General features: G+C 51.2%; 1 protein-coding gene across 1 annotated transcript in view; it reads left to right on the top strand.

Moving 5' to 3' along the window:
* The window catches only part of LOC147120845 (interferon-inducible GTPase 5-like), a 57,493-nt gene that overhangs the window by 21,823 nt on the left and 20,668 nt on the right, over nt 1-15,002 (top strand). Inside the window, exon 2 of the mRNA XM_085979188.1 lies at nt 14,716-14,893. The gene's annotated coding sequence lies outside the window, so the exon portion shown is untranslated. The remainder of the gene's footprint in view (nt 1-14,715; nt 14,894-15,002) is intronic.

Here is a 15,002-nt window from a genome sequence, read left to right as displayed (position 1 = left end):
ATTTCCCTTAACTCCCTCCCCTATACCTAAACTAAGTTTCGACCTGGGGAACTTGGGATCATGCTCACCACTCTCGAAATCGCGAGAAAGGGGGGGGTTCGCAGCCTTTTTGGCACCGCTTTCCGTCGTCACGTGGATTTGGAAACTTCTGGCGCAGTCGATATTCTCTCCTCCCTCGAGGCGGTGGGGTAGACCCAGCCTCGATGAGCGCTCGTTAAGGTTGAGATCCACTAGGTCGATTTGGGTTCATGGAGCAGACCCAGATGCAGGCTATGCACTTGGGAGAATCTTGTGGCCTAGATCGCCAGTCCTCCAGAGGGTTTCTTCTCCGTCGGCCTGGGTCGTCGATGATCTCCCGACCCCAGTACCCGGGCCACCCTCGTCGTCTTCTCGTCGTGGCCGAGCCTTGTTTGGCTGAACACCGACCACGTTGTCCTTTTACCGAAACCGTCCGTCTTTAAAAAGACGAAAACGTTTTCATCGATCTGCCGAAGTGGAAGAGGCGCCGATCCGGGCACCGTCCGCCCTTCGTTCGTTCCTCATAGAAGAAAGTTCTTGAAGAAATGGAAGCCTGAAGTCGCCCAACAAGAAGCCGTGACAGTGAAGAAGAAGTTGTTCAAGTAACCCGGAGTCCGAAGTAACTTAGATGGACTTTCAATCCATAGTTATACTCTTTTGGGACAGTCTTATCTCCCGCCAAATCATAGTCCTGTCTTTGTATTAATTTTGGCGGGCAGAAATCTCTGCAGGGGCGCTTTGTCTTGTAACGGAGCCGGTGATAACTTAAACTGGCCTTCCTGGCCGATAATGTCTTTCAATGTCTTTTGCATTGTCACCGTGGCTCGGTTCGCATATTGATCGGTCCGGACATTTTCCTTGATGGCTGCTAAACGGTTTTTCCTTTGTACGATAAATGGGTATAAGTGTTTTTACATTGTCCGCCCATATCTTGATGGGCCCCATCCTGTACTTATAATCCATTGAATATGTATGCTGTTGCCCTGAGTTTCGGTTCCCAGAGACTGGCTTTCGTGGGCTCACTGTCTTCAATCCACAAGCCTGTCTGGCTTGCAGTAACAGAAATAAAATGGTTCATAAACTGATCACGGGGCCTGGCGGCCATTTTGTATGCCCTTTTATCAAAGGTTTTTCTGTGCAAGCTTACTTTGGTCAATAAACAGTCTTATTTTATCCAGTTTTCTTGCGTGATTTTTGCTGAAAATTGCGAATCTTACAGGCCCCCCTGTGATACTGATAGCTTGCTTAAAGTATCAATAATCCTTGATGAGCAAATTTTCCCTGATTCCCCACATCCAAACATTCCTGGCACTTAACTATCTATGCCCCTCACGACACATGCAGTTCCCATTTCCGGAGAAAATGAAAATTACTTCATGCACATTTGGAATCATAGACAGCAAAACTTAAACTATAACATCTTCACCTGTCAGATGGGCAGGGGTTGATACCCTTTTGCGCCATCTGCATGCATCTTTTATTAATCCAAAAAACTTACTAACAACTAATAACATAACCATACTTATTTCCTTATAACCCAAAACAATCAACAAAAAAAAAAAAAAAAAAAAAAATTTTTTAAATGGAGGGACGCTTAATCTTATACTAGCAGCTTAGAGTGGGGTATCTGCTTCCCCCATCTGCACATAGCGTTCTCTCCATTCTCCTGTGTTCTCGTGCCTCTGGAGGCGTTTGCCTCTTTTGCAATGCACGAAGAGCAAAAATATCACAATCAAAACCTGACATACTACTAGGATATGGGATGCTATTCTAATCCAGGCGGGGACCTCTATGTTGGTGAACAAGTCCCACCATGGTGGGATGGTTATGTCCAATATGTCTTTTCCTATCTCTAAAGTCTTCTGCTCCAGTGTATAGAAATGTTTCTGCGAAACTATAACGGCTTTTAAAACCTTGGTGAGGTGTTCGGGAAGAGGGGGAATGACATAACCAAAATGCGCGACAAATCGTTGTAAGTCTGTGAAATTCTCTTTGATAGTGATGTGTACAGTGGAGGGCGCAGGAATGGGAACAATTCGTTGTTGTGCCACTTGAACCTCGGCCCTGGGTTTGAAACAGAAACTGCTATCACCGACCGAACACCACTCAGGCCATTTTAGACTGGGTATTGTGCAATGAGAAGGGACTTATCAACAATCTTCTTGTACGAGGCCCCTTGGGTCAGAGCGATCATAATATGATCGAGCTCTCAGTCGAGATGGAGAGTGAGGAAATTGAATCAGAGACTAAGGTCCAGAACTTAAATAAAGGGAATTACGAGGGTATGAGACGGGAATTGGGTAAGATTGATTGGGTGGTGTTTCTGGGGGGATTGACAGTGGATAGACAATGGCAAGCATTCAAAGATAGAATGGAAGAATTCCAGAACATGTTTATACCGGTTTGGCATAAAAATAAACCTAAAAAGGTGGCTCAACCGTGGATAACGAGGGAAATTAGGGACAGCATAAAATCAAAAAAAAGGGCATATCAACTGGCAAAAAAAAGCACCAGACCGGAAGATTGGGGGCAGTACAGGATACAGCAAAAGAGGACAAAGGGATTAATCAGGAAGGGGAAAATAGAATACGAAAGTAAACTTGCAGCAAACATAAAGACAGACTGCAAAAGCTTTTATCGGTATATCAGGAGGAAAAGACTGGTAAAATCCCAAGTCGGTCCCTTGCAGTCCGATTCGGGAGAATATATAATGGAGAATAAGGAAATGGCAGACCAATTAAACTCATACTTTGGTTCTGTATTCACAAAGGAGGACACAAATAACCTCCCAGGAATATCGGCAAACATAGGGACTAATGAGAGGGAGGAGCTGACAGAAATTAGTATCTCTAGGGATATGGTGTTGGGTAAGTTGAGGGGACTGAAGGCCGACAAATCCCCGGGGCCTGATAAACTACATCCTAGGGTACTTAAGGAGGTGGCCCTGGAGATAGCAGATGCTCTAAGGATCATCTTCCGGAACTCCATTGACTCGGGAACAGTACCCGTGGATTGGAGGGTAGCTAATGTTACCCCAATATTTAAAAAGGGGGGTAGAGAGAAAGCAGGGAATTATAGACCAGTAAGCCTTACATCGGTTGTGGGCAAAATGCTAGAGTCCATTATTAAGGATAAAATAGCGGAGCACTTGACAAATGGGGAAAGGATCGGACAGAGTCAACATGGATTTACAAAGGGTAAATCGTGTTTGACTAATCTGCTGGAATTTTTTGAGGAAGTAACTGGTAAAATAGATGGGGGAGAGCCAGTGGATGTGGTGTACCTTGACTTCCAGAAAGCCTTCGATAAGGTTCCACACAAAAGATTATCATGCAAAATTAAGGCTCATGGGATTGGGGGCAAAGTATTAACGTGGATAGAGAACTGGCTGGCGGATAGAAAACAGAGAGTTGGAATAAACGGCTCGTTTTCGGAGTGGCAGGCAGTGACCAGCGGGGTGCCGCAAGGATCTGTCCTGGGACCCCAGCTGTTCACAATATATATAAATGATCTGGATCAGGGAATTGGATGCAATATTTCCAAATTCGCTGACGACACTAAACTAGGAGGAGGGGTGGGCTCTGATGAGGATGTCAGGAGGCTACAGTGCGATTTGGACAGGTTGGGGGAATGGGCGGATACGTGGCAGATGCACTATAATGTGGATAAATGCGAGGTTATCCACTTTGGGGGTAAAAACAGGAGGGTAGATTATTATCTAAATGGCAATAGATTGGGAGATGGGGAAGTGCAGAGGGACCTGGGTGTTCTTGTGCACCAGTCACTGAAGGAGAGCATGCAGGTGCAACAGGCGATTAAGAAGGCAAATGGTATGTTGGCCTTCATATCAAGGGGGTTCGAGTATAGGAATAGGGATACCTTACTACAGCTGTACAAGGTGCTGGTGAGACCGCATCTGGAGTATTGTGTACAGTTTTGGTCGCCCCATCTGCGGAAGGATGTTCTTGCCATGGAAAGAGTGCAGCGGCGATTCACCAGGCTGATACCTGGAATGGCGGGAATGACCTACGAGGAGAGATTGAATAGTTTGGGCTTGTACTCACTGGAGTTTAGAAGATTGAGAGGGGATCTCATCGAAACATATAAAATTATGGCAGGCCTGGACAGGCTGAATTCAGAGAGAATGTTTCCAATGGCAGGGGAGCACAGAACCAGGGGCCACAGTCTAAAAATAGCGGGCAAATCATTTAAAACAGAGATGAGGAAGAATTTCTTCACTCAAAGAGTGGTGAGCCTGTGGAATTCCCTGCCACAGAGGGCTGTGAAGGCTAATTCAATAAATATTTTCAAGAGAGAATTGGATATATTTCTGAAGGCTAAGGGGATTAAGGGTTACGGAGAAAAGGCGGGGACGGGGTACTGAACTGGTAAGATCAGCTAAGATCTCAGATGAAGATCAGCCATGATCTCATTGAATGGCGGAGCAGGCTCGAAGGGCCGAATGGCCTACTCCTGTTCCTATCTCTATGTTTTTCTATGTTTTTCTATGAACACCACTCGTGTTGTCCATATCGGTACTGAGGCGCTGCAGTGGTGACGCAGTATGTCCCACCCCCGATATATGCTACCTGTGGGGGCACATGGTCCTCTGCCATTGCCTCCATGGTGCAATTCACCGGCTTCGCGCTAGCGGTTCTGAACCCGCACTGTGGTTTCAAAAAGGCATTCAAGTGCTGGGGACACAGGATGATGTGTGCTCCCCGGCTCCGACATCCCGAGAGGTCGGTGCCTGTCATCGTACGCTCCCATCTGATGACGTAAGGCGGGACCACTGCGTAACGAATGTGTGCGCCCCCCTGAATGACTCCAATGTTCTCTACTCTGTATACCGGGGCGGGCTTTGCTGCGGGACCCAACACCGGCATTCTTACTACTATTCCCATAATAGTGTGATTCGAATGTCCGCAGTCCACTGGAACTGGGTATGCTTCTGCGGCTAGTCTGAGCTGGCACGGGCTTAATGCATTCTCAAAAGGGTGGAGCGCTTGCAAGTGCTTGTTGCTGATCCAGGACGGGACCAAACCCTGTTTTAAATCCTCAAGATTACTGCGGCCCTCGCCCAATAACCACGCCCCGTACAGCACACAGGCCTCGTTTTGCGCAGCTTGATCGGACGCATTCCGATCCTCCTTAATGAGTGCATTTACCGTTCTCGCGTGTTTCTCCAGCTCAGCAATTATGTCCTTAAAGTGTAGTGTCATGGCCTGGTCCTCATGCAACTCAGAACCCACGACCTTGTTTTCGTCTGTCAATATGTTCCTTAACTGGGCTTTTAAACCGTTGATCTGTGTCTGCAGTTCCACGTTATCTAGAGCGTTGACAACAGATGTCCCGGTATTAAAAGCAGTGAATATGTCATTTACAGTACCCCTTCTTTGCCTCCCGACTCGATCCAAAACTTCTGGCGGTGTGGTGTATAATTTGTCTCTGTCGATGTCGGCAAAGTCAAATTCGTAAAATTGTCTAAACATACTGGTTAACAGGACCTGGTATAATTGTTCCGTTTCTTTGGGACACCACTCCGGCAATCTTACCTCAGTGAGATTTAAAATCACTGAGGCCACCGCGTAGTGTACCCCTTGGTACAGCACCTGACCGGTGGGTACCAATACTAAACCGTTCCCGGGTCCCTTGGTGGTGGTTGGGCACCCTCCTTTCTGGGCTAGTGCTACCGGAAGCGTGGGCAGGGGCTTGCGTGGGCGGGTGATGAGTTCAGTGGCGTTCACCGGAATAGGGGAGTATGGGGCTCCGCATGCTCGAGTGCTAACATCCCATCTCATCCCCTTCCCTTCATCCTGCCACTGCCTCTGGAAGAAGATGGACACGCCCTTGGGGCAGACGCGTCTCGAACCCCACATACAGACATATATTCCCTCATCCGGTTCCCACCATTTGTCCCAACACACACGTAATTGTCCGTGAGTTCCCGTAATAGTCCGATGGGTATTATTTCCCAGTCGCTCCCACTCGACCGTAGAGTTTCTCATGTCCTTTCCCAGCTTTCGTAGCCACCACCATCGCCTTGGTGGTACGTTCCCATTGCACACCAGACAAATCCTCTTTCCCACGGTGACGCTGACTCTGGGCGCTAGGATCCTCACTCGAGGGCACGTTAATGAAGTCTCTTGGTAGGCAAAACCGAAATTGCTGGAATATTCTGTAGAATTCGTTCCCAGCCAACCTGGCCATCTCCCTTGGTGGAAGTAGGTGGCGGTTTCCTCTACCTCTCGCTCCCCCGTCCCATCCGTTGCGATGGGGGCCGTGTCCCCGGAGCACCCGAAAATGATGACGTCCTTGGTGCGGCCTCGGTAGGCCCACCCGCACCCGATCGCCATGAACGCGACGACAATCCTTTCCATCGTATCCCAGGTTTCTGTAACCAACAAAATGATGTAGCCGGGCTCCCGATAGGTGCTGGCCTAAATTAATTGGACGCGCGGGTTCCTGGACCCCGCTCCCTAACAAACACACATACCGGGCAGACTTCAAAATTGTACTCTTAACACCATATACTTTACATTCCTTAAACTATGACCATAATTACCTATCTTAACTTATGTACAGCGCCGCCCTCCGTGGGGCGGCTTTCCGAATCCCTGTGAGGTCTGTCGTGTGCCACACCCTGCGGTGGGGCTGCATTGATCTTTGGCCTTGATCCCCCGCAGCCTGTCGCTGCTGAACGGGGATCATGTCTTCCTGGGGCTGCTTTAAACCGTGGTTGGGGAGGATGGGGAGAATCTGGCCAAAATTTTCTGGGCTGGGGCGCTCGAGCTGACCTACGAGGGGCTGCTTTGGGTTGGGCTCCCGGGGCCGATGGACCTGGGGTCGTGACTGTTACCGTCACAGCCTGTGGTTCCTCCACAGCTGCCGGCTCCAGCTCCCCTTCCTCAGGCTCCGCCCCCCCGGGGTCGGGATCTGTGGCTTCCGACTCCACCTCACCTGTCCCTACAGGTAACGAGTCTCCACCCCCACTCCCTACCTCCCCCAAGCTTGAGTCGAGGGCGGGACTGCCGTCCTCTGACTCTTCCTCCTCCGTGATTGGGTCTAAAGCGAGGTTGAGCTGTTCGGGCTCTCCCCTGCCTAAATCCCATTCAAAAGATGAGACCTCCCACTCCAATGGGATGGCCTCTCCCTTCACGCAGGCTACTGCTCCAGCCTGTGTGGTCTGTGACTCTGTTACAGGCTGAGGATCTTTGTTCTCAGACCTGGTCCCCTTTGGTGGCCCTGGTGTACCCGGTTTAAACAGTTTACACTGGTTGATGTGAAACCATTTGGTACGTCGGGGCGTCTTCACTGCATAAACCATGGGGCTGGCTTTGTCTACAATGCTGTATGGCCCCATGTACAGTGGTTCAAAACTCCCTACCCTGGCGTAGTTTCGGACCATGACCTGGTCCCCGACTACCCACTCTTGTTGTTTCCGAGGTTCCAACAACAGTTTATTTCCCTGGTGCTGTCTTCCCATGTTCCCAGCCGCCTGCCCATAAATCTGTCTCAGGCGCTCCAAGAGGGTTTGGGCGAATTTGTCCCGTTTCACCTCTCGGAGCTGGCCCTCAGTGAGCACCGGGGCTAGCACATGGGTGGGTGTTCGCATGATCCTTCCAGTCATTAACTCGTGCGGGGAATACCCCGTGCTTTTGGACTGGCTGGCTCGGATCCCCATGAGGACTAAAGGCAGGACCTCCGCCCATTTCTGGGGCGAGCCCATTGTCTCTTTCCTCAGCTTTTCCTTGAGGGTCCGATTCATACGCTCAACAATCCCGGATGACTGGGGATTGTATGCTACGTGCCACTTTCCCTCAATGCCCAAGAGCCTGAGGGCGTTCTGCATTACTTGACCGGTGAACTGACTCCCTTGGTCGGACTCTACAAAACGGGGGAGTCCCCACCGTGAGAACACTTCCCGAATCAAGATCTTAGCAGTACCCAGTGCCGTAGCTGTTCTGCACGGGAAGGCTTCTACCCATTTGGTGAACACATCTACCAGGACAAGGCAGTACTTATAGCCTCCCTGGGCGGCGGGCAGGGGCCCTATGTAGTCGACCTGAATCGACTGCCATGGTCCCTCTACCCTCCTGATGTGCCCCATGGGCACCTTCCTTTTGTGGGGGTCTGGGTTGTTAGCAGCACACACAAGACAGCTTGCGCAGAACTCGCGGACATCGTCCCGAAGTCCCGGCCACCATCCCGCCTGTTCCACCCGTTGCCAGGTGACCTCAGGTCCGGGGTGTCCCGCTCCTGGACCCTCGTGGGCCAATTGCAGGAATTCCCTTCGGTGCTGCTGCGGCACAACCCACTGCTCCTTTCGGAACAGCATACCTTCTTTGACTGTGAGGGCTGCCGTACTGTACGGACCTTCTACCTGTTTGCCCTCTGTGATGGCTTTTAGGACTGCTTTTAGGGCGGGATCCAGGGTTTGGACGGTCTTTAGGTCTGGGGGCGGTGTCACCCCTGTGTTCCCGGGAATTCCCTCCCTGCCTTGGATCGCCGCCACGGGTCCAGGTTCGTATGAGTCCCAGAGAATGCCGCTGCGGGCACCCTCCCTGGCTAGCGCATCCGCCTGCTGGTTGCCCTGACTGCGGGGTTCTGTAATGGAGTGAGCCTTCACCTTATGGATGAACACCTCTCCTTTCTCCCCCACAGCTGCTAGGATCTTCTCCAGCAAGGGCTTAACTGTTAAAGGCCGCCCGTCCGCGGAGGTGTACCCGCGTCGGGACCAGATGGCGAGGTACTCCGTACACGAATTGCACGTGAACATGCTGTCTGAGCAAATCGTGTATGGGGTTGGGAAAATCTCGGGGTGGGTAACCACGTACGCCACCGCGGACAGTTCAGCCTGCTGCGCGCTCATAGTGCTGGGGAGCTTAATTGCCAGGGCAATGTTTGCCGCAGGGTCATAAACTCCACACCCTGTGAGTCGCTTGCCGTCAGCTACAGTGCTAGAACCGTCTATGTAGATCTCGCGGCCCGTGGGATGTATCCCGGCCCGTAAACCTATGTTAACTTCCCATACCCCTTCTACGGAACATTGATGGGCTGTCCCGGGATATGCCATATTGGCTGCGAGCCTTGGCGCGCAGAGGCCTTTAACTTTGAGATCCATCTGGGAAAGGAGGAGGGTCCAGCGCGCAATCCGAGCGCTGCTTACGGTCCCATCCTTAATCCTCCCGTCCAGAAGCATCTTCGTGGGGGTGTGATGGGTGAGGAGCGTAATGGGAGAGGTCCCTGTGAAGATCACTGATCTGTTCACAGCCCAATGCGTGGCCAGGAGATGCCGTTCGCAATTGGAGAAACTCCTCTCCACATCCGTGAGCACCCTGGAGGAATAAACTACTGGTCTTAGCTTGCCGTGCCGCTCTTGGAGCAGTACTGCGCTCAGGCTGTCCCCACTAGCGGCTACCTCCAGAAAGAACTCCTCTCCCCCATCTATGGCCCCTAGGGCTGGCGCGGTCTGCAGATCTCTTTTCAACTTCTCGAATGCTGCCTGGCACCCCTCGTCCCAAGACCACTCGACTCCCTTGTGTAAGAGTCGAAGTAGCGGGGCCGCTGTGGCAGCATAGTCCTCGATGAAATCTCTGCAGTACCCGGTCAATCCCAAAAAGGACCTTACACCCGTTACTGTGTTGGGAATCGGCAGATCTTGTATAGATTCCCGTCTGGCCTTATCTATGGCTCTTTCCCCAGCGCGGATGGCCAGACCCAGGAATTTAACTTCCTGCTGGCCGATCTGGGCTTTCTTTGGGTTTACTTTGAAACCCTTCCTTTCTAACAGTTCCAACAATTCGGCTAACAGTGGGCCGTGCTGCTCCCTTGTATCTGTGAACAGGAGTAAGTCGTCCACATACTGCACTATCTGGTTGGGCTGGCTGAACTCTTTCAAACTCCCCGCCATACACTGATGGAAAATGCTGGGGCTGTTGTGAAAACCCTGTGGTAAGCAGTTCCAGGTGTACTGTTGCCCTTTGAAAGTAAAGGCAAACTTGTACTGGTCCTCCCGCCGCAGCGGAATGGACCAAAAACCGTTCGAGATGTCCAGCACCGTGAATGTGGTCGCTGATGCTGGAATACTCCCTATTAAGTCTGCAACTGCTGCTACCGTGGGCGCGCAGGCTGGGATATTACTATTGAGGACTCTGTAGTCCACCGTGGCTCTCCACGAATTGTCCGGTTTCTTTACCGGCCATAATGGGGAGTTCACGTGGGTGGCTATCGTCCTCAATACGCCCTGCTGTACCAATGAAGATATTGCTGTCTCCATGTCGGGTTCTGCCTCCTTTGGGAAATTATACTGCTTTTGGGGTCGGATCATGGGGTCCCCGTCTACGCTGACTTCGAACCCAGTGACTCTCCCGCAGTCGTGCTTGTGGGTGGCGAACACGGTCAGATTTTCTGACACACGCGCCTGCAAGTCCGTTGGGACGTTTGTTATCATGAGCTCGAGATCGTAACCTCCTGATGGCTTCATAGTGCACAGGGCCCCCTTTTCTTCCTTCCCCGGGATTACGACTACCTTACCTAAACCGCCCTCGGCTCCCCAGAGACAGTGATTTCTCAGGTCCACGAGGATCCCGTGTTCCACCAAGAAATCAGCCCCGAGGATGCCTTTCCCCCCCCCCTCTTTCCACTTCAATAGGATGCACGTCCATGTGGTGTGGAGCGCTCCCAACTGAATGGAGAGCGGGAGGGAGTGCGCGCCAGCCTGTGCTCTACCTGTGAAACCCGCTACTAAATATGGAGCCTGGGCGGACAGAGGTGAGGCAAAAGGTTTGTCCGTGTGGATCAAGGTACACGAAGCTCCCGTATCCAACAGGTAACTACCCCTTTGTTTCTCCACCTCCATCTCCACCACAGGTCTTCTCCAAGCGTCATAGCGGAGCGGACACAAGTAGATGGGCTGCGCGGGCGTCAGTCATTTAGGTGTTTCGGCTGGGGTCTCGGGGGCAATAGGGCTGTTAGCAACCGCTACCTTCCCCTGCCAGGTCATCAGAGACCGCATAGTCTCCAAGACTGACTCGATCGCAGCGGGGTCCACAACCGCACCACCCCCTTCATTCGGGGCAAAGGCTACGGTTGGGTTCTGGACTGGTGTTGGGGCAGCGGCCTGCACTTGTGGTTGTGCTGGTGTTGGGGAAACTCTCGGGCCGTTGGCGACTCGGGCTTGGGCTCGATCTTGGGCTGCGGCGAACGCTCTCTCCCTCTTATCCTTCCAAGAATTCCTACAGTCCTTGCGCCAATGACCCTCCTTCCCACACCCGTAACAACTGCTATTTGCTTGGGGATGGCGATTTCCCTCCTGACGCCATTCCTTTTTAGCAGAGGCTGCGGGTCTCACCTCATGCACCTTTCCTTTCACAACAGGCGTTTTCTTGCCCTTGTTGTTTCTATAACTGATCGTGAGCTGATCTAGTACTACTTCCTCCGTGGAGCGGGCGTTAGTGGGGTCAAACCATGCTTTGGCCTGTTCCTTCACTACTGGCAGGCAACCTGCTACCAGGCACCGAAGCCAGTGAGCCCTTTGTTCGCCATTCAGCCCGGCCCGGGCCGGCCCGCCCGGGCAGCTGCGCCGATACACTGGCCACAACCTGTCGGCGAAAACCCGTGGGGGTTCTCCCTCTAGCTGCACTGTCTTTTCTAAACGGAGGAACGGAGTTCCGTCCCCCTCTCCCATGATCTCCAGAATCTCATCCCGTAGCAACTCATAGTCCCTGTGCCCTCTCTTGCTCTCGTCAGGGAGACACTGGAGGAGCGAACTGTCCAGGGAGAACAGCAGCATTTTAGACTGTTCAACCCCGTCGCAGTCATTGACTGCTGCGGTCTGCTCCACGTCCCTGAAATGCACGGAGGGATCTCCTGACTCGGAGAGTTTTGGGATGTGACTTATCATCTCTCTTAGCTGTCGTGCGCTATGAGGCATTATGATCTGACTCTCAAGGGGTCCGTCATCGCCATTTTCTTCATTTGGACCGATCCTCCGGTGTCTCGTTGGACACATTGGCGCCGACCCCGACTCTACTGTCTGGGGTTGCTCTACCTCAGGGCTCTCTTCCTCTACCGTCTCCGTCTCCTGTCCCGGAGTCCAAGACTCCTCATAGGCAGGAGGCGCAGAAGGTTCGGGGGTTGGTACCCCAACTGCCTCTTGTGGAATCGGTCTTTTGGATTCCTTGGCTAGCAACAGCTGACTCGCTGGTGGATTTATGAGACACACCAACCCGTTTGCCTTCGCTAGGGCCTTTCTCAGGTCCTCTAGCTCCCGGCGGCAAGTGCTGTGGTCGGTGTTCTCAGATCTATCCTCCATGGCCATTTTATATGCTGCCCTGGCTCCCAGGAGCTTTTCCTCTTGGGCATCTACTTGTTTGGCTAGACGGGAACACCTCTCTCTCATTCTACCTTCACTGGCCTTGGCCTCAACGACCTGACATTTTAAATATTCTACCCGGGTTTCGTGGCAGCGAATTACAGAGCGGCGTTCCTGGTTCAGCGCGTCAAGCGATTCAATCAGTTTTTGACCTCCCGCAACCTTTTCCTCCACGCCTTTAAGCAAGCCGTTGATCTGGACTGTCTGTGCTGCAACCACCTGGTCCAAAAGCTGGACTTGCTTCTTGTAGCACATCAGCCAGACCGCCTTTTCTACAGATTTCTTATGCTCTCTACCCGCTGTCCACTTGATGGCTGCGTCTAGCGGGCGCCTATCCCTTAGTAGATCAGATATCCATTGTTTTGTGAGGTTGACTTTTCCGAAAACATAATCTGCTATTCTTTCATCCATCACATTTCGTTTATTCAGATCTTGATCTAACACACTACTTTCCTGCTGCCAAGGTCCTGCCGCGGTCGCCATTTCTGTAGGGGGTTTCTCTTGCTCTTTCTGGTCTCCTGCCAGGCTTCGTGCAATAATTACCCTTGAGTGGTTCGACCCAATCCCCCCTACGGTTCTAGACCTTGGACTTAGGTGCAGAGAACAGTAGTGCAGAGAAAGAACTCAATAGACCAGGTTGAATAGCACGAAATGGATGCTTTTATTTTTAAACAGTTTGAAGCATTACAAAATACATGTCATAGGCACAGATTAAAATTACTACAATCATGCACAAATTTATGAACTTGACTCTATGGAAATGGGGAACACACGGCACATCGAAAAAGGGGAAACACATTACGATTTCCCTTAACTCCCTCCCCTATACCTAAACTAAGTTTCGACCTGGGGAACTTGGGATCATGCTCACCACTCTCGAAATCGCGAGAAAGGGGGGGGTTCGCAGCCTTTTTGGCACCGCTTTCCGTCGTCACGTGGATTTGGAAACTTCTGGCGCAGTCGATATTCTCTCCTCCCTCGAGGCGGTGGGGTAGACCCAGCCTCGATGAGCGCTCGTTAAGGTTGAGATCCACTAGGTCGATTTGGGTTCATGGAGCAGACCCAGATGCAGGCTATGCACTTGGGAGAATCTTGTGGCCTAGATCGCCAGTCCTCCAGAGGGTTTCTTCTCCGTCGGCCTGGGTCGTCGATGATCTCCCGACCCCAGTACCCGGGCCACCCTCGTCGTCTTCTCGTCGTGGCCGAGCCTTGTTTGGCTGAACACCGACCACGTTGTCCTTTTACCGAAACCGTCCGTCTTTAAAAAGACGAAAACGTTTTCATCGATCTGCCGAAGTGGAAGAGGCGCCGATCCGGGCACCGTCCGCCCTTCGTTCGTTCCTCGTAGAAGAAAGTTCTTGAAGAAATGGAAGCCTGAAGTCGCCCAACAAGAAGCCGTGACAGTGAAGAAGAAGTTGTTCAAGTAACCCGGAGTCCGAAGTAACTTAGATGGACTTTCAATCCATAGTTATACTCTTTTGGGACAGTCTTATCTCCCGCCAAATCATAGTCCTGTCTTTGTATTAATTTTGGCGGGCAGAAATCTCTGCAGGGGCGCTTTGTCTTGTAACGGAGCCGGTGATAACTTAAACTGGCCTTCCTGGCCGATAATGTCTTTCAATGTCTTTTGCATTGTCACCGTGGCTCGGTTCGCATATTGATCGGTCCGGACATTTTCCTTGATGGCTGCTAAACGGTTTTTCCTTTGTACGATAAATGGGTATAAGTGTTTTTACATTGTCCGCCCATATCTTGATGGGCCCCATCCTGTACTTATAATCCATTGAATATGTATGCTGTTGCCCTGAGTTTCGGTTCCCAGAGACTGGCTTTCGTGGGCTCACTGTCTTCAATCCACAAGCCTGTCTGGCTTGCAGTAACAGAAATAAAATGGTTCATAAACTGATCACAGGGCCTGGCGGCCATTTTGTATGCCCTTTTATCAGAGGTTTTTCTGTGCAAGCTTACTTTGGTCAATAAACAGTCTTATTTTATCCAGTTTTCTTGCGTGATTTTTGCTGAAAATTGCGAATCTTACATCACGTTGTTTTGGAACCATTTGTGTATTGTGCAACATCCTCTGGTAAATGCGGGAGGCGGACCAGGAGAGCTTTGGAATAGTGGGGTCTGGATGAGGGTTTCAGCAGCAGATGAGCTGAGGCAAGGGCAGAGTCGGGCAATGTTATCGAGGTGGAAATAGGCGGTCTTAGTGATGTCACGGGTATGTGGTCAGAAACTCATCCCTGTTGTTAAAGTTGCAAACACTCTGGTTCAGTCTGGTTCAGCCTCTGACACAAAAATAAAATCCATTTCCACAAAAGGTGCTTTCCAGTTTTGAATTTTGATCGGCATTTCCTGTTGTTGTACGTCGAAGGATTGTCCCTATCCTGATCCTGGTTTCACAGTGCCTGGAAGATTCCTTACCCTCTACAGCTTGTGTGCAAAGATCCCTGAAATCGGAGAAGAGCAGAGTGTCCCACAGCAGTCTTCACATTAAAGGTGAGCATCTCGGGGTATGGATCATCTCCGTGTCATTCTCTCTCTCCCTGTCCTCTCTCTTAGTCTCGATCTCTTTCTCTCTCTTACTCTCTGTCTCTTGTCTGTCTGC

This window comes from Somniosus microcephalus, chromosome 3 (genome assembly GCF_052327205.1).
Source record: "Somniosus microcephalus isolate GS21.2 chromosome 3, FLI_Smic_1.0, whole genome shotgun sequence".
NCBI lineage: Eukaryota > Metazoa > Chordata > Chondrichthyes > Squaliformes > Somniosidae > Somniosus > Somniosus microcephalus.
Note: the sequence above shows the minus strand (reverse complement) of the source record. Positions and strands in the feature narration are given on the sequence as shown.